Below are 27,040 nucleotides of genomic sequence, written 5' to 3'. Positions count from 1 at the left end.
CACTGCGCCCACCCAGCCTATGGAGATTTGATTGAGTTAACAGATTTCAGAACCTATCTGTTTCATTATGACAAATTCTTTAATATAAAACTTAAACTTTTTTCCTTTTCTTCCTTTTTCTTTTTATTCTTTAACACATAGCAAAACAAGACAGAATGCTATTACCAAGTCTTGTAGTAAGAGGATGTCTTTGTTCAGGCTACTATAACAAATTACCATAAACAAGTAAACAACAAACATTTATTTCTCACCATTCTAGAGGCTGGAAATCTGATATCCCAGAGCCAACATGGTGGGGTTCTTGGTGGGGCTCTCTTTCTGGTTTACAGAGGGCAGTCTTCTTGCTGTGCCCTCACATGGAGGAAAAAGAGCTAGCTAGCTCTGTGGCCTCTTCTTATAAGGAGACTTATTTCGTTCATGAGGGCTCCAGTCTTACATGCTAATGATTTTCCAAAGGTTCCATTTCCAAATACCATCACACTGGGGTTAGGGCTTCATTATATGAATTTAAGAGGACATGGCCATTCGGTCTATTGCAAAGGAAATATTAGGAGGAAAAAATAGCAGAGGGAATCGAGTTTTTAAAAAGAGAGAAACAAACACAAGTCTAAAATACAAACAGGAGAAATCTGCCCCATAGTCCTTAATTCATTCATTTGAATTGACATGCAAATATTACCAGGTCTTGAGTATAACCATAGTGTTAATGAGAAGGATAAAAATGAACAAATAGAATGAGTGACCTTAGAGGAAACAGATACTTAAATGATGGAAACAATCTTTACATTTCCAAATTTATATTAATAAAATAATGTAAATATTAACAAACCAGGAATAGATGTTATGAGAAAGGAACTTCTAAGAACCAAAGAGTTCTTTAAATTAATGATGATATCATCAAAATTAACATAATATATACACACATATCAATTATAGTCATGCCCTGCATAGCAATGTTTCCATCAATGACAGACTGCATATACAACAGTGGTCCCATAAGATTGTAATGGAGTTTAAAAATTCCTATTGCCTAGTATTTACTATACTATATTTTTTGTTTATTTTAGAGTGTACTTTTTCTACTTATATATTTTTAAAATGTTAACTGTAAAATAGTCTCAGGCAGGTCCTTCAGGAGGTATTTCAGAAAGCATTGTTCTCATAGGAGATAACATTTCCATGCATGTTATCGCCCCCAAGGACCTACTAGTGGTGGCCAGGTGCAGTGGCTCATGCTTGTAATGCAAGAACTTTGGGTGGCCAAAGTGGGCAGATCACCTGAGGTCAGGAATTCAAGACCAGCCTGACCAAAATGCAGAAACCCCGTCTCTATTAAAAGTACAAAATTAGCCTGGTGTGATGGCGCATGCCTGTAATCCCAGCTACTCGGGAGACTGAGGCAGGAGAATCGCTTGAACTTGGGAGGCTGAGGCTGCAGTGAGCTATAGCGAGACTCCATATCAAAAAAAAAAAAAAAAAAGAAAGAATAAATAAGTTGTCTGAACTAAAGAAAGACACTTCTGAAATTTGGGAGACCATGCAGTGAAGAGTATTGAACATGAAAATACCCACAACTATATACACTTTGGTGATGTCTCCAAAGTCCAAGAATAAAGACAAAAGCTTAAATGCTTCCTGAAATGTAAAAGAAAAAAATTATCTATAAAATAAGGAAAATCAGTTTCATCATCAATGAAAACTCTATGTAACAAGAACAATGTCAGTTATCTTCAGGAGTAAGAGGGAAAATGATTTTGAGTCTAGTATATTAGTTTTCTAGGGCTACCATCATAAAATACCACAGACAGGGTAGCTTTAACAACAGGAATTCATTTTCTCACAATTCTAGAGGTTGGAAGTCCAAGATCAAGCTATTGGTTTCTTTTGAGACCTCTCTTTGGCTTGCAGATGGCTACCTTCTCTCTCTGTCCTTACATGGTTCATCCTTCATGTGCATGCATCTCTGGTGTCTGTGTCCAGATTTTTTCTTCTTATAAGGATATTAGTCAGGCTGGATTATGGCAGGCACACCCTAACAGCCTCTAACTCAATCACCACATTAAAGGTGCTATCCTATAGTCATGTTCTGGTGTATGGGGATTAGGGGGTTCAACATATTACATTTTGTAGAGACACAGTTCCGCCCATAACACCTACAATTCTATTTTCAGCATAAATAGCAGTCAAAAGAGAGTCTACACTGAGGGCACTTGGTGGGGGGGGGGGGGGGTGTTCTAGAACTTATATCTTCATTAAGATCCATGGATGCATTCTAAAGGAATTACTCAAGGTTGAACTCCTGCAAATAAAAATAAAATCATAAAACAGTGAGATGCAAAAAAGTTATTAGTAAGGAAAGAAGTAGAACTTATATGTAAACGTAAATAAATGTTAACACATTGTTTTAATATACTATGAATTCAACTTTCTAACATTTTATTCAAATATTTCATCTAGTTTCATAAGAATGTCAGTTATAGAGCCACCTAATGGCCATAAAAATCAATGACTTGGAGATAAAAATCTCAGATTATATAAAAAATGTGAAGATAGTAAAGAAAGCAATGATTTGAAAGCTGAGATTCTTTCTCATCTTATTCTGAGTTAAATTAACCATAGCCATTGATAGAAACTATTATTTTATATGCATGTTAAAAATGTAAGGAGAAATTCCACTTTTGGCCATGATGGAGTAACAGGAACTGGATTTATCTTAACCCTAGTTAACTGTAAAATGAACAAAATATGTGAAACAATGACTTCTAGAAATTAGACAACAGGCAGTGAAGGACTGTGATCCCTAAGAGAAGAAAAATAAGAGTGAATCCTATGAAGCATTTCCCCAGCTTTCAGTTGAAAGGCAGTTTCCAACCTGAACTACATAGAGGCAGCCCAAACAGACACCTCATTATTGTTAAGTTGAGAAGACAAAGATTAGAGCTTGAGGAGGTCAAGAAGCAGAATACTGGAGAAAAGGGAGCTTCACAAATAGAAAGCTTCTGACATCTGCAGATGAGAGACGCATGAGACTTTCACTGAGTAATGACCTATGTGTGAAAGGAAACTACCAAGGCCAGGGAAAGAATCACTGGAAAACAGGAGACTCAACAATTCCCAATCCCACATAGGGGTAAGACTGGTTTATGCTCCCACCAACCAGAGTATAAAGACCTTGCAATATCCACAACTTTGGGTAAACACCAAAGAAAATGGTGAGAATGCACCGGTGCTGGAATAAAAGCTGCTCTGTATCTACCCGTAACATGATATTTCCTCTGACTGTTATGTAAGATTTTTCTCTTATTACTGGTCTTAAGCAAATTGATTATGATGTACCTTTGATTAATTTTCTTCTAGGGGTATGTGTATGCGTATGCACATACTTTTTTTTTTTTTTTTTTTGAGACGGAGTCTTGCTCTGCCGCCCAGGCTGGAGTGCTGCGGCGCGATCTCAGCTCACTGCAAGCTCCGCCTCCCGGGTTCACGCCATTTTCCTGCCTCAGCCTCCCGAATAGCTGGGACTACAGGCGCCCGCCACCACGCCCGGCTAATTTTTTTGTATTTTTAGTAGAGACGGGGTTTCACCGTGTTCACCAGGATGGTCTCTATCGCCTGACCTCGTGATCCGCCCGTCTCGGCCTCCCAAAGTACTGGGATTACAAGCGTGAGCCACCACGCCCGGAAACATATGCACATACTTGAGATTCATTAAGCTACTTGGATCTGTGAGTTTATAATTTTCATCATATTTTGAAATTTTTCAGTAACTAGTTTTTAAGTTTTTTGTCCCCCTTTCCATTTTCTCCATTTTCTTGGGAACCCTAATTTAATACACGTGTGTGTGTGTGTGTCTGTGTGTCTGTGTGTCTGTGTGCTAATATTAGAGAATGTAGTTTCAGGCTAAATACTTTTACCGGACACAAAGAATGGCATTTCAACATTGTAAAGTGATCAGTTAATCAAGAAGATATGGCCAGGTGTGGTGACTCATGCCTGTAATTCCAGCTTGGGAGTCCGAGGAGGGAGGATTGCTTGAGCCCAGGAGTTTGTAACCAGTCTGGGCAACATAGATCTATCTCTACTAAAAATTAAAAAATTAATCAAACATGGTGGTGTGTGCGTATGGTCCCAGCTACTTGGGTGGCTGAGGTAGGAGGATCACTTGAGCCCAGGAATTCAAGGATGCAGTGAGCTATGATCACAGCACTGCAATGGAATAATATTAAATGCTTAATTAAAGCCACAAAAGGCAGAAAAATAGTAGAATACAGAAAAAAATGAACAAGGACAATAAATACAAAGCAGTTAAAATACAAAATATGGTAGATATTAATCCAACTATATAAATCATTATTTTTACTGTGAATGGTCAAAATACACCAATACAAAGACTTTCAGGGTGGATTAAAAAGAAGACCCGACTATATGTTATCTACAAGAAACCTACTTTAAATATAAAGACAGAAAGATACTCCATGCTAGTACTAATCTAAAGAAAGATACAGTAGCTATGTTAATTTCAGACAAAGAAGTCTTCAGAGTAAAAAAATTATCGGGATTAAGAGGAAATTACATAATGATAATGGGCTCAATTATCCAAGAAGACATAACAATCCTTAATGTGTTTATGCTGAATAGAGCCTGAAAATATAGGAGGCAAAAATTGATAGAACTGCTAGGAGAAATCAACAAATCTACCATTATAGTTGGAGATTTCAGCATCCCTTTACCAGTAATTAACAAATCTATCAAATCTAGCAGGCATAAAATTAGTAAGGGCATACTTGAACTCAATAGCACCATCAATCAGCTGGATTTATATGCACATTTATAGATATCTTTATATAACCACAGCAGACTATACATTACTCTCAAGCTCACATGGGACATTCACCAAAATAGACATTCTGGGTCATCAAACACATATGAAATATTTTAAGTGAATAGAAATCATAACAGGATGTGTTCTCAGACCACAATGAAATTAAACTAGAAATCAATAACAGAAGAAATCAGTAACAGAAAATCCAACTATCCTTATATTAAACAACACACTTCTAAGTAACACATGGGTCAAAAAAGAAGCCTCAATATTTGGACTAAATATAAATAAAAATACAACTTATCAAATTTATGGAATGCAGTAAAAGCAGTGCTTAGAGACAAATTTATAGCATTGACTGTATATATCAGGAAATAAGAAAGATCTAGAATCAATGATTTAATGATTTAAGCTTCCACCTTAGAAAACTAGAGAAAAGGCCAAGCATGGTGGCTCACACATATAATCCCAGCACTTTGGGAGGTCAAGGAGGGAGGATGTCCTGAGCCCAAGAGTTTGAGACCAACTTGGGTAACATAGTGAGCCCCATCTCTACAATAAATAAATAATAAATTACCCAGGCATGGTGGTGCACACCTGTAGTCCCACCTACTTGGGAGACTGAGGCAGGAGGATCACTTGAGCCCAGGAGGTTGTGGTTGCAATGAGCTGTGATTACACCACTGCACTCCAACCTGGGCAACAGGGTGAGACCACGTCTTGGAAAAAAAAAAAAAAAAAAGAAAGAAAGCTAGAGAAAGAAGAACAAAAATTAAATTCAAACAAGAAGAAAAGTAATAATAAAAATTAGAGAGGAAGTCAATGAAACTGAAAACAGGAAAATAATAGAAAAAATTAATGAAAACAAAGGATGGTTCTTTGAAACGGTCAATAAAATTTATAAATCTCTAGCCAGGTTAACCGAAAATAAAAGAGAGAAAAGTCACAAATTACTAATAAAAGAAATAAAAGTGGGGAATCACTACTTGCCCCACGGACTTTAAAAGAATAAATAAATATTAAAAACAACTTTATGCCCATAAATTTGATAACTTAGGTGAAATGGGCCACCTCCTTGAAAGACACACTACAAAAACTCACATAAGGAGAAATAGATCATGTGAATAGGCCTGTATGTATGAATGAAAGTGAATCAGCAATTTATAATCTTCTAAAGCAGAAAGCAACAGACCCATATGGGTCCACTGATAAGCTCCATCAAACATTTAAGAAATGATGCAAATTCTTTACAATCTCTTACAGAAATTAGAAGCAGAAGGAACACTTTCTAACTTACTCTATGAGGCCAGCTTTACTCTAATATCAAAACTAAAGACATAACAAGAAAAGAAAATTACAGATCCATATATCTCACAAATATAGATACAAAAATCCTCAACAACATATTAACAAATCAAATTTAACAATGTATAAAACAAAAATACACATTACATCCAAGAATGATTTATTGCAGCTATGAAAGTATGGCTCAGTATTCAAAAATCAACATAATCCATCACTTCAACAGGCTAAAGAAGAAAAACTATGTAATCATATCAATTGATAGTGAAAAAGCACTTGACAAAAGCTAACACATATTCATAATGAAAACTTTTAGAAAACCAGAATAGAGAGGAATTTCCTCAACTTGGTAAAGAACACCTACAAAAACCCTTCAGCTAACATCATACTTATTGGTGAGAAATTAGATGCTTTCCTGCTAAGATAGGCACAAGACAAGGATGTCCCCAGTTTACCACTTCTATTCAACATCTTACTGGAATCCTGATTAGTATAATCAGTCAAGAAAATAAAATAAAAGGCATGCTGATTGGGAAGGAAGAAATAAAACTGTCTTTGTTCGCCAATGGCATGACTGTCTATAGAAAATCTGAAAGAATTGACCAAAAAAACCCCTCTTGTAACTAGTGAGTGATTATAGCAGGGTTTCAGGATAAAAGGTTAATAAACAGATGTCAACTGCTTTCCTATATACCAGCAACGAACAATTGGAACTTGAAGAAATTTAAATCATAATGCAATTTACATCAGCACCAAAAAATAAAATACTTGGGTATAATTCTAACAGAATATGTACAAGATTTCTATGAGAAAAACTATAAAATGCTGATGAAAGAAGTATAAAGATATAAATAAATGAAGAGAGATTTTGTTCATGAATAGAAAGACTATTGTTCCAATATCAGTTCTTCCCAATTTGATCTACAGATTCCACATAATCCCAGGATGTAATTATTTATTCAGAGCTCTCATCTTTCTTGAGCTGATGTTGAAACACCTCATGGCCAGTAAATAATCATATTCCAGGTGTCTACTCTGTGCAGGGTACTGTGCAAGGTACTTATGATACCAAAATGAATATGACATTGTCCCAGATTTCAAGGAGCTCACTCCTGATAGAGATATTAACGTGTAATATCAGTATAGAGTGATAGGTGGGAAGATGTAGCAATCAGGGAGTATCAGAGACAAAGAGGAAGAGAACCAGATTAAGACTTGGGAGTTATGAAAAGGTTCTGGTAAAAGATGATCCTGCCTTGAGTAACAGAGAATGAGAAGACTGACAAAAGAGGAGGCAGAGAGATCAAAACAGAGTAAGCACCCTGTTATCATCTTGCGTTCGTAAGCCCAGGAAACATGGTACATTTTGGCTGAGTAAAAGAGTCTGGGTGGGAATGGGGAGAATGAAATTGATTAAGCTGGTTACTTCAGAGGTGCCATTTCTGGCTCTCCAACATTTTCAGTAAAATATGAAAGCCTGTAAAAAGAATACATCTTCTGGGACAGTGTGGACCTCCCATGATGGGGTCATACTGTAAGACAGAGGCAGGAACTCACTTGCCCTTTTCTTTTGTGACCAAATTCATGCCTTATTATCTGAAAGACCATGAGGTTGCAACATGAGAAAACAAGGAGCTATGCCTAGCAAGAAACTGCTTGCTTTTAAGGCTTTTGTCCTAGGCATGGCTTCTCAGACACTGTTCTTCTGCCTTATTTAAAAAAAAAAAAAAAAAAAAAAAAAAAAAAAAAGGGAGTGCCTTCAGATCCTGAGGAGGCTGAGACACCATGTTATTTTGGCTACCAGCCTCTATGACCCCACTGTCTCCTCTTTTAGAGAATGTTTATCTTTAAAGTGCTCAATAATTTTGACTTGAGGAGACACTGATATTTAAACAAGGAGACTGCCTCAGAATGTCTCAAGTTATTTCAGTTTGTATATACTGTGGGATCGGAAGGCAAAGGGTAGACCTGAAAGGATTACACCTCTTGGCTTCCACCTGAAAAATAATCTAACACTTATCCACTGTCCTTTTACCCAACATAGGTTCAGAATATGTTGCAATTTGAGGTCAGGTCTTATGTTTCTTGCTTATGTATTTCACATATAAACAGTCATTTTACTAGTGTTGGACCACATCCTTCTTGATTGCTGATATTAGTCTGAGTGGAGAGGTAGGGGAGAGTGACAAAAGCCTTGGTTTCTAATTAATCTCACTATTTAAAGGTAGAAAATAATACGTACAGTCTGTTCATACCATTTAATTATCACTGAGGCTGTTCCACATAGGAACTGATATTGATCTAAGCATCAGGACCCCAGCTAAGAGTAGTACTTGCTGGAAAAGGACACCCAATTAGTAAAGAGATAATATGATAAAGTTTGAAAAAGAGAGAAGACAATTTTTAGAGATCTTGAACGAAGATTTCCCAATTCCCCATTCCTGCCAAATCTGAAAAGCAGGAAAAGCAGACATTCAACACAAGATTTTTATCTCTTGGCATCAGTCATGCCTTCATTTGTCAGCTGACCCAAGCCAGGCAGCTGCACAAAGCATGTGCAGAGGCAATGGCAATGGGACTGGAAATGAAGTGAGTGGAGGTGAATGCGGAAGAACATGAACATTATATACTTTTTCTCCTGCTTGTCGCTCTGGGGAATAATATATATATTATAATATATACATATACACACACATATATGTATACGTATACATATGGGTATATATACATATATACACACATATGTGTGCATAAATGTATACATATACACACACATATGTGTGCATAAATGTATACATATACATATATATAAAGTTTCATAGCTATAGTGCCCTGTCTATGAGAATTCAAATAGATGTAGGGCAATCTTCTCTGTTTCTGGAGTGAGTAGCAATTGAAACTCCAGGGATGTAATGACAGAAAAAAATTCCATGCACAACTTTTAAAATCCTCATTTCCTGATACTCTTGGGCTTGTGTGTATGTTCTAATGATACTATATATAGTTAGTTACATGCACAATCAACACTCTTCAGGTTTCTGTTTATTTGCTCAGACTTTTCTGTGTCCACCCTACTTCTCTGACCACAGATCTACTCCTACTCCTGATCTAAAACTCAATTGACTCAACTTTGATAAGCACAGGCTTTACCAGAAAACCTCACCTATTTACTAAGCTGCCTTCCATCACAGCTTAGAGTGAACTAAGACTTTTCACTCTAGTTGAGCAGTGCTCAAACCCTAATGAGCAAAAGTCCATGAGCAAAAGTGAAAGAGTGAGGTGCGGTGGGGTGCTGATTAAGAGAATTGGCTGGGTCACAAGACAGAAGGAACGGGCACTATGGTGCTGGCGGGTACATGTCTCTGGACTGCAGGAAAAATGAGCAGACTCCCAAGGCCACAAAATAGGCTGTGGGAAGCTGGATGATCCGGAAAGGCCTTGCCGGGTTTCAGCTGGGAGAGTGTCGATGCTGGTTGGCAGAGTCTTTGACCTGGCAGAGATACAGCCTGGTAGTTTTGGTGCGTGCGCAAAAGCATAAAGTACTTCCTTCGAGCCGGAATCGAACCAGCGACCTAAGGATGTCCACAGATATTTCTACAGGCTACAGTCCTCCGCTCTACCAGCTGAGCTATCGAAGGGCGCACACCTCTGCAGTTAGGTCATTGATCTTTCAGCAAATGCAAGAAGCCAAATCCTTGCAACTGTAGTCGTCCAATAAGCTTTAAGCTGGTTGGAACTCGCCTTGCAGAGATAACCCTGCTCCGATCGCCACCGCGCCCCTTTTGCGGCGGAACAAAATCCTCTGGGTGTGGTTGACTGGATTCCCCCGGCATCAATAACAACTATCCGTGAGGGGCGGGCCGGATAGGGGGCGGGCGAAAAGGGGGAGAGGGGGTGGTGGTGGGAGTGTGCTCTCACTTGTTATCGTCTTCCTCCTGTGCATCCCCCTTTCTACAGGTGAAGATGACAGACTTCAGTAGCAAAAAAAAAAAAAAAAAAAAAAAAAAAAAGTGAGAGGGTGAGAGGCAGAGGGCCAACCCGCTGAGGTGGATGCAGGGTGCGGGGGTCCGGTGAGGGAAGGGTTGCTGGAGGAGAAAGGAGGAGAACTGGAATGGACACTGGTAGAAGGCTTCCAACCCTAGGCGAGCCGCAGAGTCTGGTGGCGGCCGGTTATGAGGCCGTTCCCTAACACTCTGACCTTCCTTCACCTTCCACTGCTCTCCCACCCCCTCAACCCCCAACCCCCCTTCCTCCTCCTGATGCATTTTCTCCCTTCTACCCACAGTATCCTATGTTCACTTTTTGGCCCGTTGAGGTGTACTGGGAAGTGAGGGAAAGAACAAATAGAATTAGGTGAGGAGACCCCTCCCAGGGATTGCAGAGGCACAGGTGATACCCCTCCTCCCTCCGGGCCAATCTGGGGGTTGGCTTCCCTCCTCTGCAAACCGACCAGAAATATTTTGCCAGTTGCAACTTTTAAAAGTAGGACAAGGCTCTGTGGGGTCTGAAAAAGCAAAGGGGCAAGGACCAGCCTGCGCAACATGGCAAAATCTTATCTTTACAAAAATTACAAAAATTAGCCGGGTGTGGTAGCATGAGCCTGTAGTCCCAGCTACTTGGGAGGCTGAGGTGGGAGGATTGCTTGAGGCCAGGAGTTCAAGGCTACAGTGAGCTATGATTATGCCCCTGAACTCTAGCCTGGGTGACAGAAGAGACCCTGTCTCAAAAAAAAAAAAAAAAAAAAAAAAAAAAATTGGAGGGTGGGTGAAGTAGAAGACAGAAGTGTCAGTGTTGGACTGCTTACCCTGATGCCATGTCTTTGACAAAGGTTTCAGATCTGATCTGGTGTGTGCCACTACCCCAAGACCACTGGGACACCCACTCCCCAACTGAACACCTAGTGGAGGTGCAGCAAGCCACATCCAAGGGACCTAGCCACCATTGAGTTTAAGTCCACTCCCCGTCTTATGGCAAGTGGGTCTGGATCTCTGAGGGCAAGGGTCAGATGCTCACAGAACCCAGCTACTCTCTGTCATGGCTCAGACAGGAAGAGTTGGTGCCCAGGTTTCAACCTTGCTTGCGTTGGCCACCAAAGCTGGCTCACCTCTGATTTTCCCACGAAAGCACTAAACAGAGGTTCCAAAGAGCCTGGGGTCTCTATATCCTATCATGAACTTATCCAGTAAGGGACAAAGGTACTACATTTGGTCTGTGTTCGTTGGTCTCTGCCTTCGGTGTCATTGGAGGCAGGGATCTCTCTGTGGCTCCAAAGCCATAGAATCATCCTGGGCACTGGCAATGCCATAGCTCAGCCTCCTTCTGTTAGCAATGACAAGCGGGAAAGGCTGACAAAGCCAGGGGAATGTTGGGGGAAATAGGGAGGTGGGGGGAGATGAGGAGCTGCTTCCCAGGAGCGGAAGATATGTGTAGTCTTCAGTTTGAGACCCGCAATGAAACAGCTCTTGTGGCCATGGCAGGTAGTGGAAGTCGGTGTCTCAGTCCCTAGAGGGCTTCAGATGGGCATGTTCCCGTGGGCTGTTTGGCTTGGGGTGCTCTCTGTGATAGGTTGCATGCGTGCATCAAATCTCTGGAGTTTTTTTCCGAGATGGTGAGATGAGACCAAGTATTGTTTGTTGGCCTTCTTCTCTGCCTCATGCCCACAGAACCCACTCCATCTCCCTGGAGGTGAAGCCCCTCTTCGTTGGAGAAAACCTAAGTCCATTTCCTGCTTCATTCTCTCTGATTGGGCCTCAGCATGTTTTCCTTTGGGGTGAGGGTAGAGTCCATCTGTGCCTCTAGGCCCAAAGCTCCAAACTGCTCAGACCCACCAGGCAGTGGCCTAAGGCAGCGAATTCGTGTGCCTCTGTATAATGACAGCTGTCACTCAAGCTTTACTTCTGCGCCCTGCCATGGACCCAACAGCCCCTAACTCTCCAGGATCACTGAAGCTCTTTTCAAGCCTGCACTTTTGTACTCCCCTTCTGTCTCCTTTACCATCTCAAGTAGCAGGGCACTCGACACAGGTGTTTTTGATGGCTTTGAACTGAATATTAGGTCCTTGCTTTTCCAGCAGGGGCCAAACTCGGCTGTAGCAGCATGAAAAGTTGTGAAGCTCAGAAAAAGTGAGGCTTGAGGGATTTGGGAAAAGCTGTGGGGATAGGGGATAGACTCACCTTGTCCTCAACCTAAAGGGCAACCTGACCTGGCTAATGGAAGTTCTTACGATCAGGAAACTCTCAGGGTGACAGCTGTCTCCCCAAAGTAGGACACAGCAAAGTGGGAATGAACATTTTCTTTATGCCTGTCTAAGTCTATACATTTCCAGCAAAGGAGAATGAGAGGGGCTGGCTGAGGGGTCGGGGGAGAGAGAGAGGGAGGCAGAGACACAGAGACAAAGAGAAATATACAGGGACAGAGAAACTGTGAAAGAGAGAAAGAGAATGAGACAGAGCCAGACATGAGACTGTCGGACCTCAACGCAGTGATAAAGAGCCTGAGACGGATGAGAGTGAGAGAGTGAGTTTTCACGGAAGATACCATGGTTATCCCTACTTTACACCCTTGTCAAGTAAGCTTGATGTTCTCCAGGGAACTTGACCTTCCAGGTTTTGCCCACCTGGTCAGGAGAGCTCTTTCAAAAGTGAGCACAGCGGTGTTGTCACAGCCGGCAGCCAGCAGCGGTGCTCAAGCCTGAGAGCAGTCTGTGAATAAAAGCGAAAGAGCACAGGATGGGGAAGTGGGGGATGGCACGAATAGAAGGATTGGTGGGGTCACAAAGCAGAAGCAAGGCGTGGGAAGCTAGGTGATCAGGAAAGACTTCGTGGGTGTTTTGCCCGGGAGAGTGTGGTTACTACTTGGAGGCTGCAGGGCTTTTAACCATGGAGAAGTGCGGCCAGGCAGCATTGCGTGCAAAAGTGTCAGGCACTTCCTTCGAGCCGGAATCGAACCAGCGACCTAAGGATGTCCACAATGTCTGTACAATCTACAGTCCTCCGCTCTACCAGCTGAGCTATCGAAGGGTGCATGCTGTCAAACCTGTCATTAGACTTTCTGCAAACAGAGGAAGCCACATCCCTGGAATGCTCGAGGTCCAATATGAGTTGGGTTGGTTGGGACCCACTTTGGAAGAGAACCCTGCGCGGGTCGCCACCGTGCCCCTTTCGGGGCAGAGCAAATCCTCTGGGCAAGGATGCCTGGCGTCTCTCGGACTCTGATAGCCACCATCCACGAGGAGGAGCTCTCATCTGTGACAGCCTTCCTGTCCCTGAGTATCCCCCTTTCTACAGGTGAGGATGACAGTCCCCCGTGACCTGAGAGAAAATGAGGTGAGTCAGTGAGGGCACAGGGATTGGCGAGGTGGTTGGGTGGGTCTAGTCGGGGAGAGAATGCTGGAGGAGGAAAGGAGGAAAACCCTAATGGGCGCTGGATAGGCAGCTGACAACTCCAGCCCAACCTCAGGGTCTGGTGCAGGTCTCTAATGGGCGCTGCCGTAGCAGTCTGATCTCTCTACTCCCTCCCCCACCACACACACAGGGCCCTCCTCCCCAGGCGCCCCGCCCTTCTCCTCACAGGAGTCTATGCTCACATTTTGGCGCATTGAAGTGCACTGGGAAGTGAGGTGAGGAAATCTCTCCCAGGCTTGCAGGTGCACATGTGAGGTACCCTCTTCTGCAAACAGGCCAAGAATTCCAGTCAGAAGCTGCCGATTTCTGAAATAAGGCAAAGTTCTGTGGGTTTCCTTGAAAAACAAGAAGCCAGGAAAAGGACAGAAGTGTGAGCTTTGGACTCCTTATCCTGACCCCACATCTTTGACAAAAGTTTCAGATCCCATCTGGCGTGTGCCCACCACTCCAAGGCTACCGAGACACTCACCCTGCAGCGGAACACCTAGAGGAGCACAGGAAGCCACACCCAAGGGACCTAGCCTCCATTGAGTTTATGTCCACTTCCTGTCTTATGGCAAGTGGGTGTGGATCTCCAAGGGTGAGGGTCAGATCCTCACAGACCTCCTGCTACTCTCTGCCATGGCACAACTGGGAAGAGTGGGCACCAGGGTTCACTGTCACTTGTGCTGGCTACCAAACCCATTTGTTGGTTCCCTCTGGTTTTCCCCCAAAGTACTGAGCAAAGGTTCCAAGGGATCTGGTGACTCCATGCCCCATCAGGAATATATCCAATGAAGGCCTGAGGTGCTACTTTTGGTCCTTCCTTGTTAGCTGGTCTTTGCCTTTGGTGTCATTGGAGGCTGGGATCTCTCTGTGGCTCCAGAGCCATAGAATCATCCCGCAGCACTGGTGACACCAAAAAAGAAGGAAAGGTTGACACAGTCGGGGTGACGTGGGAGAGAATACGTGGTGTCGGGATACCAGGAGCTGCTTTCCACGTGAAAAAGATATGTGCAGTAATATGTGCAGTATCCAGTTTGAGAGGCACAATTAGACAGTTCCTGTGGACCCAGCAGGTAGTGGATGGGGCAAGCCAGTCCCAAGCAGGCTTCAGAAGGCCGTGCTTTCCTGGGCCATTCAGTTTGGGGTGCTCTCTGATAGGCTGCATCTTTACATCAAACGTCTGGAAGCTTTTTCCAAGATTATGCAGTGAGACCAAAGGATGCTCATGGGCTTTCTTCTCTGCCACATACGCCACCACCCCACTCCAACTCCCCAGAGGTGAAGCTTCACTTGGTTGATAAAGTTCAGTTCATTTCTGACTCCATTCTCTCTGATTGGACCTCAGCACATTTTTCTTGGGAGTAGGAGAACCCAACTGTGCCTCTAGGTCCCAGAGCAAATGCTCCAAACTGCTCAGACCCACGAGACAGTGGCCTGTCTAAGCAGGCAAATTCATGTGCCTCTATATAATGACAGCTGTCACTCAAGCTTTACGTCTGCTCTGTGCCATGGACCCGATAGCCCGTAACTCTCCAGGATCACTGAAGCTGTTTTGAAGTCTGCACTTCTTTGGTACTCCCCTTCCCTTTCCCTTACCCTCCGAAGTAGGCAGGGCACTTGGTGCAGGTGTTTTTCCAGACTCTGAACTGACTATTAGATATCCTTACTTTTCCAGCAGTAGCCAAACTTGGCTGTAGCAACATAAAAAGTTGTGAAGGCTCGGGAAAGGTGAAGCTTGAGGGATTTGGGACAGGGGGATGGGTGGGCAGTTTGTAAATACAAGTGGAAAGGCATAGGATGGTGGGGGCACGAATTGGGGTTTGGCTGGGTCACAAGGCAAGGGGTACTGTTGCGCTGAAGAGAGGATTTGGGAAGAATGAGGAGGCTCCCAGGAGTGTGATCAGGAAAGGCAGGATTTTACTGGGTTTTCCGTGGGAAAGTGTTATGACTGGAAGGCTGCAAAGGCTGCAAGGTCTGTGACCGGGAACAGATGCAGCCAGGCAGCATTGTGCACAAAAGAGTCAGGCACTTCCTTCGAGCCGGAATCGAACCAGCGACCTAAGGATGTCCACACACTTTTCTGCAGTCTACAGTCCTCCGCTCTACCAGCTGAGCTATCGAAGGGTGCACGCTGTTCACGCTGACTCACTGGACTTTCTGCAAATGCAGGAAGCCAAGTCCCTGGACCGCCGGAGATCCAACACTCGCTAAGTTAATTGGAACCCGGCTTGGAAGAGAACTGTGCCGGTCTCCACCGCGCCCCTTTCCGGATGGAGCAAATCCTCTGGGCGGGGGTGGTGCCTGGCGTCTCTCGGGCGCTGATAGCCACGATCCACGAGGAGGAGCTCTCACTTGTGGCCTTCTTCTCCCTCTGCATCGCTCTACTTGTGAAGATGACAGCGCTTAGTGGCCAGAGGTAAGACTGCGAGGGCAGAGGGGTTGGTGAGACTGATGGGTGGGTCCAGTGGAGGAGGGGACACTGGAGGAGGATAGGGAAGAACCCGCATGGGCGTGGCGTAAGCAGCTTCCAATCCCTAACCTAGCGTTAGGGTCTGATGGAAGACCCTAAGGGGGCACTGCCCTAACAGCCTGACTTCTACTTCCCACCACCTCAAACACACTCCTCTCGATGTACTCAGCCCTTCTACCCAGTGTTCTCTGCTCACTTTTTGGCGTATTGAGGCACAATGGGAAGAGAGGGAGGAAATGCAGGAGGATAGGTGGAGGCTGGGTGGTGGCTCGCGCCGTAATCCCAACAATTTAGCGGGCCAAGGCGGGAGGGGCGCCTGAGCCCAGGACTTCAAGATCAGCCTGGGCAACATAGGGAGAAGCCGTCTTTACAGAAAAACTTTTAAAACATATCCGGGTGTGGTGGCCTGCACCTTCGGTCCTAGCCACTCAGCAGGCTGATGTGGGAGGATCGTTCAAGCCCAGAGGTTTGAGGCTACAGTGAGCTGTGCTCTTGCCACTGCACTCCAGCCTGGGCGACAGAGACCATTAAAAAAATAAAAAATAAAATAAATAAATAAAAGAAAGGGATATGTGGGGAGAGACCAGGGCCAGGGACTCACAGATCACCATGTGATACCCACTACCTCTAACCCCAAGGGCCAGCATAAAAGCTTGGATCCACTCCTCTGCAAACTGACCAAGAATCCTTTCCCGGAGGCTGCTGCTTTCTAAAGTAGAAAGAAAAAGGGGCTGATAGAAACACCGGCGAGCTTTGGACCCCTTACCTAGGCCCCAAATTGTTACAAAGGTTTCATATCCTGTATGGTGTGTGTCCACTATCTCAAGACCACTCATCACCCACACAAACAGTGAAACAGGCACTGGTGGCACAGCAAGCTGAACCCAAAAGACCCACCCTTTATTGAGTTTATAGGGGAAAAGTCAGGGTCAGGGATCACCCACACTTTTGCTGATGACCAAACACCACTCAATGGCCCACCTCTGTTTTTTCCCTCAAAGCACCAAGCCTAGGTTCCAAAAAACCTGGTACCGCCACGTCTTATCAAGGACACATCCGGTATAGACCAAAGGTCCTGTTTGGTTTCTGTTTGCTGATCTCTGCAGTAATGTCATTCCAGGCTCTGGGATCTCTCTGCAGCTGCGGAGCTACAGAATGTTGCTGGGGCCCTGGTGAGTCCACAGCTCCGCCCCTTTCCATTAGCAGTGGGAAGCAGGAAAGGTTGATACAGCAGAGAAGAGGTAGGGAATAGGCCCTAGGGGGAGAACAGGAGCTGCTTTCTAGGAGAGGAAGACATGTGGAGTCTCTAGTTTGAGATGCAGAGTGAAAAAGCAGTTATGCCCATCGGCTAGGGGAGAGTGGCCCCCAGGTTCCCAGAAGGCCTCTGAGAACCGAATTTCCATCACTGTTTTGCTTGCAGTGCTCTCTGTAATAACTTCCATCTGTGCATCAAGTGTCTGAAGATTTTTTTTTTCCCCAGAGCATAGGAGGAGACCAGGGGACATTCATTGTGGTTCCTCTCTGGCCCATACTTTGATGAACCCATTTTATCTTCCCAGAGGTGAAGCCCCACTTGGTTGGTGAAAGTCAAGCCCATTTCCTGCTTCATGCTCTCAGATTGTGCCAGCCATCTTCCTCTTGTAAAGGTGCAAGCTTCCAGCTGTGCCTCTAGAGCCCCCACATAAAAGTGTTAGCATGCTGCTCAGATGCAACCAGCCAGTGGCCTAAGGAGGTGAACTTGTGTGCCTCTGCAGGGTGGCAGCTGCCACCCAAGCTTCAATTCTGCTCCCTGCCATGGACCCAACAGCCCCCAACTCTCCTGGGTCACGGAAGTTCTTTCCAACTCCACCCTTTTATACTCTCTTTCCCTCTTTCACACCTTCACAACTAGCAAGACACTTGGTGTAGGTGTTTTTGCAGACTTTGAACTGAGTGAAAGGTATCTTTCTTCTTCCAGCAGGAACCCAAAGGTTACTGTAGCAACATTAAAGGGTGTGAGGGCTCAGGAAATGTGAGGCTTGGTGTATGTGGGAAGGGGGCACAGTTTTTTTCTCAATGAAGGAAAACATTATGGAGCCAGTGGAAGCTCTATTCATTAAGAAAATCTCAGGGTGGCAGCTGTCTCCTACAAACAGACAAAACAAAACAGCAATGAACATTTTCTGTCTGTAAACATCTATACATTACAAGCAAAATATAATGAGAGAAATAGAGTCAGAGAAAAACAGAGAGAGAGATAGAGAATGGTCAGATGGAAAAGCATTGCTAGAGACCTGGAGAAGATGAGAGAGCATAGAGAGCAAGTTATGTATTTATTTATTTATTTTTCTGAGGATGTCACAGTTGTCTCTGACCCTTTTCTCTTCCAGCAGGCTTGACCTTCTGGGACTTGATGGTGGACCCACTAGTTTAATAGATGGAGAGATCTATCAACAGTGAGCACACAGTGTTGCTAAAGTCGGTGGCCCTCAGCACCCAGAGCAGTCTGTGGATAAAAGTGAAAGAGCTCTGGATGGTGGGGGTGCGAAAGGGGTTGGGGAGAGGGGCCGACTGGGTCACAAAGGAGAAGCAAGGGGCGCTTTGCGTTGAAGAGTACCTGTCCCTGGACTGTGGGAAGAATGAGTGGACTTTTGGGCGTGTTTCCTGGCCACAGCACAGGTGTGGAAACTGGGTGATCAGGAAAGGTTTCTCTGGGTTTTGACTGGGAGAGTGTGGGTGGATACTAGTTGGAGGCTGCAGTGTGTTTGACCAGGCACCAGGTGGCATTGCTGTGCAAAAGTTTCAGGCACTTCCTTCGAGCCGGAATCGAACCAGCGACCTAAGGATGTCTACGAACTTCTCTGCAGTCTACAGTCCTCCGCTCTACCAGCTGAGCTATCGAAGGGTGCACGCTCCACCGGCTGGGTCACTGGACTTTCTGCAAATGGAGGAAGCCAAGTCCTTGGAACGCTGGAGGTTCAACACACTTTGAGTTGATTGGAACCCACCTTAAAAGAGAATCTTGCGCCGGTCGCCACCGCGCCCCTCTCAGGGTGGAGCAAATCCTCTGAGTGTAGTTTCCTCGCGTCTCGGGGCGCTGATAGCCACGATCCAAGACGGGAGGCTCTCACCTGTGGCCTTCCTCCACCTGTGCCAAGTGAGGACGATAGTCCTCAGTGAAAGAAAATAAGAGGGTGAGAGGCCTCGGTCAGAGGGATGGGCGAGGTGGATGGGTGAATCCTGTGGGACAGGGGGTGCTGGAGGAGGAAAGAAGAATTCTGAGTGGGCGACCGCTATCCGCAGACCAGCTTCAGGGTCTGCTGGAAGTCCTTAAGGAGCCCTTTCCTAAAACTCTGGTCTTCCTACTCCCTTACTCCCTTCCCGGCCGACACACACGCCCCTCCTCCCGATGTGCCGCCGCCCTTTTCCCCTAGTGTCCTATGCTCACTTTTTGGCGCATTCAAGTGTGCTGGAAGTGAGAGAGAGAACAAATGGGACTAGGGGAGAAGAACTCGCTCAGGGCTTGCAGATGCACTGTGATACCCTTCCTCCCCAGCGCCCACCTGGGGCTTGGCTTCCCTCCTCTGCAAACCGACCAAGAACTCTTTCCCCCCGCCCCCCACCCCCCCCCCCCGCCCCCCGCCCCGCCAGAGGCTGCCTCTTTCTGAAGTAGGGCAAGTGTATTAGTCCGTTTTCATGCTGCTGATAAAGACATACCCAAGACTGGGATGAAAAAGAGGTTTAATTGGACTCACAGTTCCACATGGCTGGGGAGGCCTCAGAAAGATGGCTGGGGGTGAAAAGTTCTTCTCCTTCTCCTTCTTCTTTTTTTTTTTTTTTGAGACGGAGTTTCACACTTGTTGCCCAGGCCAGAGTGCAATGGTGCGATCTCAGCTCACGGCAACTTCCGCCTCCCAGGTTCAAGCGATTCTGCTGCCTCAGCCTCCAGAGTAGCTGGGATTACAGGCATGTGCTGCCACGCCCAGCTAATTTTGTATTTTAAATAAAGACTTGGGGTTTCTCCATGTTGGTCAGGCTGGTCTCGAACTCCTGACTTCGGGTGATCCGCCCTCTTCGGCCTCCTAAAGTGCTGGGATTATAGGTGTGAGCCACCTGGCCAAGGGACTTCTTACATGGCAGAGGCAGGAGAAAATGAGAGAGAAGCAAAAGCGGAACACCCTGGTAAACCCATCAGATCTTGTGAGACTTATTCACTATCACGAGAATAGCACTGGAAAAACCGGCCCCCATGATTCAATTATCTCCCCCGGTCCCTCCCACAGTAGGTGGGAATTTGGGGAGATAAAATTCAAGTTGAGATTTGGGTAGGGACACAGCCAAACCATATCATTCCGCCCCTGGCCCCTACAAATCTCATGTCCTCACATTTCAAAACCAATCATGCTCTCCCAACAGTCCTCCAAAGCCTTAACTCATTTCAGCATTAACTCAAAAGTCCACAGTCCAAAGTCTCATCTGAGACAAGGCAAGTCCTTTCTGCCTGTGAGCCTGTAAAATCAAAAGCAAGCTTGTTACTTCCTAGATACAATGGGGGTACAGGTATTAGATAAATATAGCCATTCCAAATGGGAGAAATTTGCCAAAACGAAGGGGTTATAGAGGCCATGCAAGTCTGAAATCCAGTGGGGCAGTCAAATCTTAAATCTTAAATCTCCTTTGACTTCAGGTCTCACATCCAGGTCACAGTGATGCAAGAGGTAGGTTCCCATGGTCTTGGGCAGCTCCACCCCTGCGTGTTTGCAGGGTACAGCCTCTCTCTGAGCTGCTTTCCTGGGCTGGTGTTGAGTGTCTGCAGCTTTTCCAGGTGGACGGTGCAAGCTGTCAGTGGATCTACCATTCTGGGGTCTGGAGGACGGTGGCCCTCTTCTCACAGCTCCACTAGGCAATGCCCCAGTAGGGACTCTGCGTGGGGGCTCTGACTGCACATTTCCCTTTCACATTGTCCTAGCAGAGGTTCTCCATGAGGGCCCCACCCCTGCAGCAAGCTTTTGCCTGGGCATCCAAGTGTTTCCATACATCTTCTAAAATCTAGGAGGAGGTTCCCAAACCTCAATTCTTGACTTCTGTGCACCTGCAGGCTCAACACCATGTGGAAGCTACCAAGGCTTGGGGCTTCCACCCTCTGAAGCCACAGCCCAAGCTGTATGTTAGCCTCTTTCAGCCACAGGTGGAGCAGCGGGGACACAGGGCACCGAGTTCCTAGGTTGCACACAGCACTAGGACCCTGGGCCCAGCCAACGAAACCACTTTTTCGTCCTGGGCTTCTGGGCCTGTGATGGATGGGAGGGGCTGCCGGATGGTCTCTGACATGGCCTGGAGACATTTTCCCCATGATCTTGGGGATTAACATTAGGCTCCTTGCTACTTGGGCAAAATTCTGCAGCCAGTTTGAATTTCTCCCCAGCAAATGGGGTTGGGTTTTTCTTTTATATCACATAGTCAGGCTGCAAATTTTCCAAACTTTTATGCTCTGCTTCCAGTATAAAACTGAATGCCACTGGGCGTGTTGGCTCATGCCTGTAATCCCAGCACTTTGGGAGGCCAAGGTGGGCGGATCACGAGGTCAGGAGATTGAGACCATCCTGGCTAACACGGTGAAACCCCGTCTCTACTAAAAATACAAAAAAAAACTAGCCGGGCGAGGTGGCGGGGGCCTATAGTCCCAGCTACTCGGGAGGCTGAGGCAGGAGAATGGCGTAAACCCGGGAGGCGGAGCTTGCAGTGAGCTGAGATCCGGCCACTGCACTCCAGCCCGGGCTACAGAGCAAGACTCCGTCTCAAAAAAAAAAAAAAAAAAAAAAAAAATTGGCCAGCCATGGTCGCGGGCACCTCTAGTTCCAGCTACTCAGGAGGCTGAGGCAGGAGAACTCAGGAGGCGGAGCTTGCAGTGAGCTGATATCACACCACTGTACTCCTGTCTAGGCGACAGATCAAGACTGTCTCAAAAACAACAACAACAACAACAAAACAACAAAAAACTGAATGCCCTTAACAGTACCCAAGTCACCTCTTGAATGCTTTGCTGCTTAGAAATTTCTTCTGCCAGATACCCTAAATCATCTTACTCAAGTTCAAAGTTCCACAAATCTTTAGGGCAGAGGCAAAATGCTGTTAGTCTCTTTGCTAAAACACAACAAGAATAATCTTTGCTCTAGTTCCCAACAAGTTCCTTATCTCCATCTGAGACCACCTCAGCCTGGATTTTATTGTCCATATCACTAGCAGCATTTTGGGTAAAGTCATTCAACAAGTCTCTAAGAAGTTCTAAACTTTCCCACATTTTCGTGTCTTATTCTGAACCCTCCAAACTGTTCCAAACTATGCCTGTTACCCAGTTCCAAAGTCACTTCCGCATTTTTGGGTATCCTTTCAGCAATGCCCGTCTCTACTGGTACCAATTTACTGTATTAGTCCATTTTCATGCTGCTGATAAAGACACACCCCAGACTGGGATGAAAAAGAGGTTTAATTGGACTTACAATTACACAGGGCTGGGGAGGCCTCAGAATCATGGTGGGAGGCGAAAGGCACTTCTTACATGACAGTGGCAGGAGAAAATGAGAGAGAAGCAAAAGCAGAAACCTCTCATAAACCCATCAGATACTATGAGACTTTTTTATGAGAATAGCACAGGAAAGACTGACCCCCATGATTCAATTACCCCCCGCCGGGTCCCTCCCACAACACGTTGGAATTTTGGGAGATACAATTCAAGTTGAGATTTGCGTGGGGACACAGCCAAACCACATCAGCAAGGTTCTGCGGGTTTCTTGGAAAAGCAAAAAAAAAATAAACAAACAAAAAAATGGCGGTAGAGGACAGAGGTGTGAGTTTCTCCTGGCCCCACGTCTTTGGCAAAGGTTTCACATCCCATCTGGTGTATGCCCACCACCCCAAGACCACTAAGATACCCATCCCCCAGCTGAACACCTAGTGGGGGTGCAGCAACCTACCCCCAAGGGACCTAGCCTCCATTGAGTTTAAGTCCACTCTGTGTTATGCTAAGTGGGTATGGATGGCCAAAGGTGAGAGTCAGATGCCTGAATACCCCTTGCTACTCTCTGTTATGTCCCAGACTGGAAAAGTGGGCATCTGGGGTTCACCTTCGCTTGTGCTGGTCACCAAAGTCCACTACCTGGCCCCCTTCTGCCTTTGCCCTCAAAACACCGAACTGAGGTTTCAGAGGACCCGTGCCTCCATGTCCCATCAGGAACATATCTAATGAAGACCTAAGGTGCTACTTTTGGTCCCTGTTCATTGGTCTCTGGTTTTGGTGTCATTGGAGACTGGGATTTCTTTGGCTCCACAGCCATAGAATCATCTCAGAGCACTGCTGAATCCACAGCTTAGCTCTTTTCCATTAGCAGTGAGAAGTGGGAAAGATTGACACAGCTGGGGGAACATGAGGGGAATAGGCAGTGTTGGGGGAGACCATCTGCTGCTTTCCAGGAGAAGAAGACACATACAGTCTCCAGTTTGAGACCCACAATGAAACAGTTCTTGTGGCCATAGAGGGTAGGGGAGGGCAGGGATGCAGTCCTCAAAGGGCTTCAGAGGGCCATGCTCCCATGGACCACTGGGCTTAGAGTGCTATCTGTGATAGGTTGCATCTGTATATCAAGTGTCTGATGCACATTTTTCTGAGATCTTGGGATGAGACCAAGGGACAGTCATTGGCTTTCTTCTCTGCCCCATACCCACCAAACCCACTACATCTCCACAGATGTGAAGCTCCATTGGTTGGTGAAAGCCTGGTCCATTTTCTGATCCATTCTCTCTGACTGGGCTTTAGCATACTTTTCTCAAATGTAGGGGAGCCCAACTGTGCTGCTAGATCCCAGTGTAAAAGGTCCAAACTGCTCAGACCCACCAGGCAGTGGCCTTTCTAAGGAGGTGAATTTATGTGCCACTGTATGATGACAGATGTCACTCAAATTTCACTTCTGTTTCCTGTCATAGACCAACAATCCCCAAGTCTCCTAGCTCACCAAAGCTCTTTTCAAGCCTGCCATTTTGTACTTCCTTCTGGCTCTCGCAGCCTCCTAAGTGGCAGGTGTTTTTGACATCTGTGAACTAAGTGGTGAGCGTTAGGTATCCTTCGTCTTCCTGCAGGAGCCAAGCCCAGCTATAGCAAAATAAAAAGGTGCGAAGACTCAGGAAAGGTGAGGCTTGAGGGATTTGGGACAGGGGTGAGTGGGTAGGCACACCATGTCCTCATCCCGTGGGGCAACCTGACGTTGCCAATGGAGGTTCTTTGCCTTAGAAAATTCTCAGGGTGGCTGCTGTCTCCCCAAGTAGACACAACATAGCAAGGATGAGCATTTTCTGTCTGCATGAGTCTATACATTTCCGACAAACGAGAATGAGAGAGACACAGAGTGACAGGGAGAAGGGGCAGAGACAGACAGACAGGAATATACAGAGACAGAGAGAGAAATTGTGAGAGAGAGAGAGAGAATGAGACAGAGACAGAGGTGAGGTAGTAATAGCTCAAGAAGGAAAAGAGAGGGAGAGGGTGAGTTCACGGGTGATATCAGGGTTGTCCTTGGCCCTACAGCATTGTCCTGAATGCTTGACGGTCTTCTGGGAGCTTGGCCTTCCAGGGTTTGCCAGCCTGGTCGGGAGAGCTTGGTCACAGATGAGTCCAGCTGTGTTGCCAGATTCCCCAGCAGTGCTTAGGTTCAAAAGCAGCCTATGAATAAAAATGAAACAGCCCTGAGATGGTAAGCATTCGGATGGGGATTGGCTGGGTCACAAAGCAGAAGTAAGGGACGCTTTGTGCTGAAGTGTACTGGCAACAGCACAGGCGTGACAAGCTAGGTGATCTGGATAAGGCTTTGCTGGGTTTTGCTTGGGAGAGTGTGGCGACAGCAGGGCCTTTGACCAGGCAGAGGTGTAGCCAGAGAGCATTGGTGTGTGCACAAAAAACTCAGACACTTCCCTCGAGACGGAATTGAACCAGCAACCTAAGGATGTCCACAGATGTGTACAGTCCTCCACTCTACCAGCTGATCTCTCAAAGGGGACACAAAGTTAAAGCTGGGTCACTGGACTTTCTGCAAATGGAGGACACCAAGTCACTGGAATGCCAGAGGTCCAATATGTGTTGGGTGGGTTGGAACTTGCCTTGGAAGAGAACCCTGTACTCTTGTTGCCCAGCCTGGAGTGCAATGGTACTATCTTGGCTCATTGCAACCTCCACCTCCTGGGTTCAAGCAATTCGCCTGCCTCAGTCTCCCGAGTAGCTGGGATTACAGGCATGTGCCACCACACCTGGCTAATTTTGTAGTTTTAGTAGAGACTTGGGATTTCTCCATGTTGGTCAGGCTGGTCTCAAACTCCTGACCTCAGGTTATCTGCCTGTCTCGGCCTCACAAAGTGCTGGGATTACAGGTGTGAGCTACTGCGCCTGGCCCGGAATAAAACAGTTTTACTTTTTCATTTAAACATGGGTGGCTTCCATTTTAATTTTTTTTGCATTACCGTTCAAGAATCTCCATACGTTGCTGATGATAGTGATGAAAGCAGATGTCCTTGCTTGTCCTAATCTTACAGGGAAATCATTCAGTCTTTCATCATTAAGTATACTGTTAGCTGAAAGTTTTTCATAGGTGCCCTTTATCAGATTGAGAAAAGGCCCTTCTATTTCTAATTTGCTGAGAGTTTATATGAGAAGCGAATGTGTAGCGGGCATTGGCTCATGTCTGTAATCTCAGTGCTTTGAAAAGCCAAGATGAGAGGATCACTTGAGCCCAGGAGTGCAAGACCAACCTGGGCAACAAAGTGAGAACCGGTCTGTATGAATATTTTAAAAAATTATCAGGGCACCAGGCGCGGTGGCTCATGCCTGTAATCCCAGCACTTTGGGAGGCCAAGGCAGGCGGATCACCTGAGGTCAGGAGTTTCAGACCAGCCTGGCCAACATGGTGAAACCCCATTTCTACTAAAAATACAAAAAAATTAGCCGGGTATGGTGGTGGGTGCCTGTAATCCCAGCTACTCAGGAGGCTGAGGCAGGAGAATCACTTGAATTTGGGAGGGGGAGGTTGCAGTGAGATCGCGCGACTGCACTCCAGCCTGGGCAACAAAAAGCGAAACTCCATCTCAAAAAGAAAAAAACAAAGAAAGAAAGAAAAAATTATTATCAGGGCATGATGGCACACACTGGTAGTCCCAGCTCCTCAGGAGGCTGAGGCAAGAAAATCATTTGAGCCTAAGAAGTTGAGGCTGTAGTGACCTATGGTTGTACTACTGCCCTCCAGTTCGGGGGACAGAGGGAAACCCCCATCTCTAAAAATATGAGTAAGTAATAAATAAACGAATGTGAAATTTTGACAAATGTTTTGTCTACATCTTTTGATATAATCATGTTTTTCTTTTTAATATAATATAGTTTGTACATTGATTAATTTTGAATATCAAACCAAATTTGCTTTTCTGGGAAAATCCCCCTTGATTCTGATGTATCATTATTTCATATACTGTTGGATTCAACTCGCTAAAGTTATGTTAAACTTTTTGGCTTCTATGTTCTTAAGAGACTCTGATCTGTAGTTTTCTTTCTTTTGAAGTATCTTTGCTTTTAATATCAGAATACACTGTCCTCATGTAAAGAGTTGAGAATTATTTTCTCATCTCCAATTTTTCTGCAAGAGGTTGTGTAGAATTGTCATTATTCCTGAAACATTTATTGAAATTCACCAGTGAAGTTATCTGAGCTTGGTAAATACATCCCAGAGCATAAAAACTGAAGCAACTGGAGCCCCAGGGAGGCTAGAATTCACACCTTTGTTACAGCCTGGTGCATTAACCCTTGAGTTACTGACCTTACTATTTTATTCTTCTAGGAGACATCTTCATTTTGTTGATCCACAACCAAGAAAACTGACAGAAGGAAAAAGGAACAGATAGTTGTCTCTAGGCTCAAGCAGTTGCAACCCTCCTCCCAAAGTCATCATACAAGAAAAGGCCCCAGACCAGACTAGGAATACAATCTGCATAAATGTCGCCTGGACAAAGCCCTTGTCCCCATCCCCATCCTGATTTTTCCTGCATGGC

At 45.4% G+C, this 27,040-nt stretch overlaps 4 non-coding genes across 4 annotated transcripts; all 4 read right to left on the bottom strand.

Moving 5' to 3' along the window:
- Window positions 1-9,668: 9,668 nt before the first annotated feature.
- On the bottom strand, window positions 9,669-9,762 carry TRNAY-GUA (transfer RNA tyrosine (anticodon GUA)). The gene is made up of 2 exons: window positions 9,726-9,762; window positions 9,669-9,704 (listed from the first exon to the last, which is right to left on the bottom strand). It is a non-coding gene; the product is annotated as a tRNA-Tyr (tRNA).
- A 3,288-nt stretch (window positions 9,763-13,050) lies between these two features.
- On the bottom strand, window positions 13,051-13,143 carry TRNAY-GUA (transfer RNA tyrosine (anticodon GUA)). Its single transcript has 2 exons — window positions 13,107-13,143; window positions 13,051-13,086 (listed from the first exon to the last, which is right to left on the bottom strand). It is a non-coding gene; the product is annotated as a tRNA-Tyr (tRNA).
- A 2,399-nt stretch (window positions 13,144-15,542) lies between these two features.
- TRNAY-GUA (transfer RNA tyrosine (anticodon GUA)) lies at window positions 15,543-15,636 on the bottom strand. Its single transcript has 2 exons — window positions 15,600-15,636; window positions 15,543-15,578 (listed from the first exon to the last, which is right to left on the bottom strand). It is a non-coding gene; the product is annotated as a tRNA-Tyr (tRNA).
- Window positions 15,637-18,772: 3,136 nt separating this feature from the next.
- TRNAY-GUA (transfer RNA tyrosine (anticodon GUA)) lies at window positions 18,773-18,866 on the bottom strand. Its single transcript has 2 exons — window positions 18,830-18,866; window positions 18,773-18,808 (listed from the first exon to the last, which is right to left on the bottom strand). It is a non-coding gene; the product is annotated as a tRNA-Tyr (tRNA).
- Window positions 18,867-27,040: the final 8,174 nt, after the last annotated feature.

Source organism: Chlorocebus sabaeus, chromosome 29 (assembly GCF_047675955.1).
Source record: "Chlorocebus sabaeus isolate Y175 chromosome 29, mChlSab1.0.hap1, whole genome shotgun sequence".
NCBI lineage: Eukaryota > Metazoa > Chordata > Mammalia > Primates > Cercopithecidae > Chlorocebus > Chlorocebus sabaeus.
This window is presented reverse-complemented; position numbering and strand designations above follow the sequence as displayed.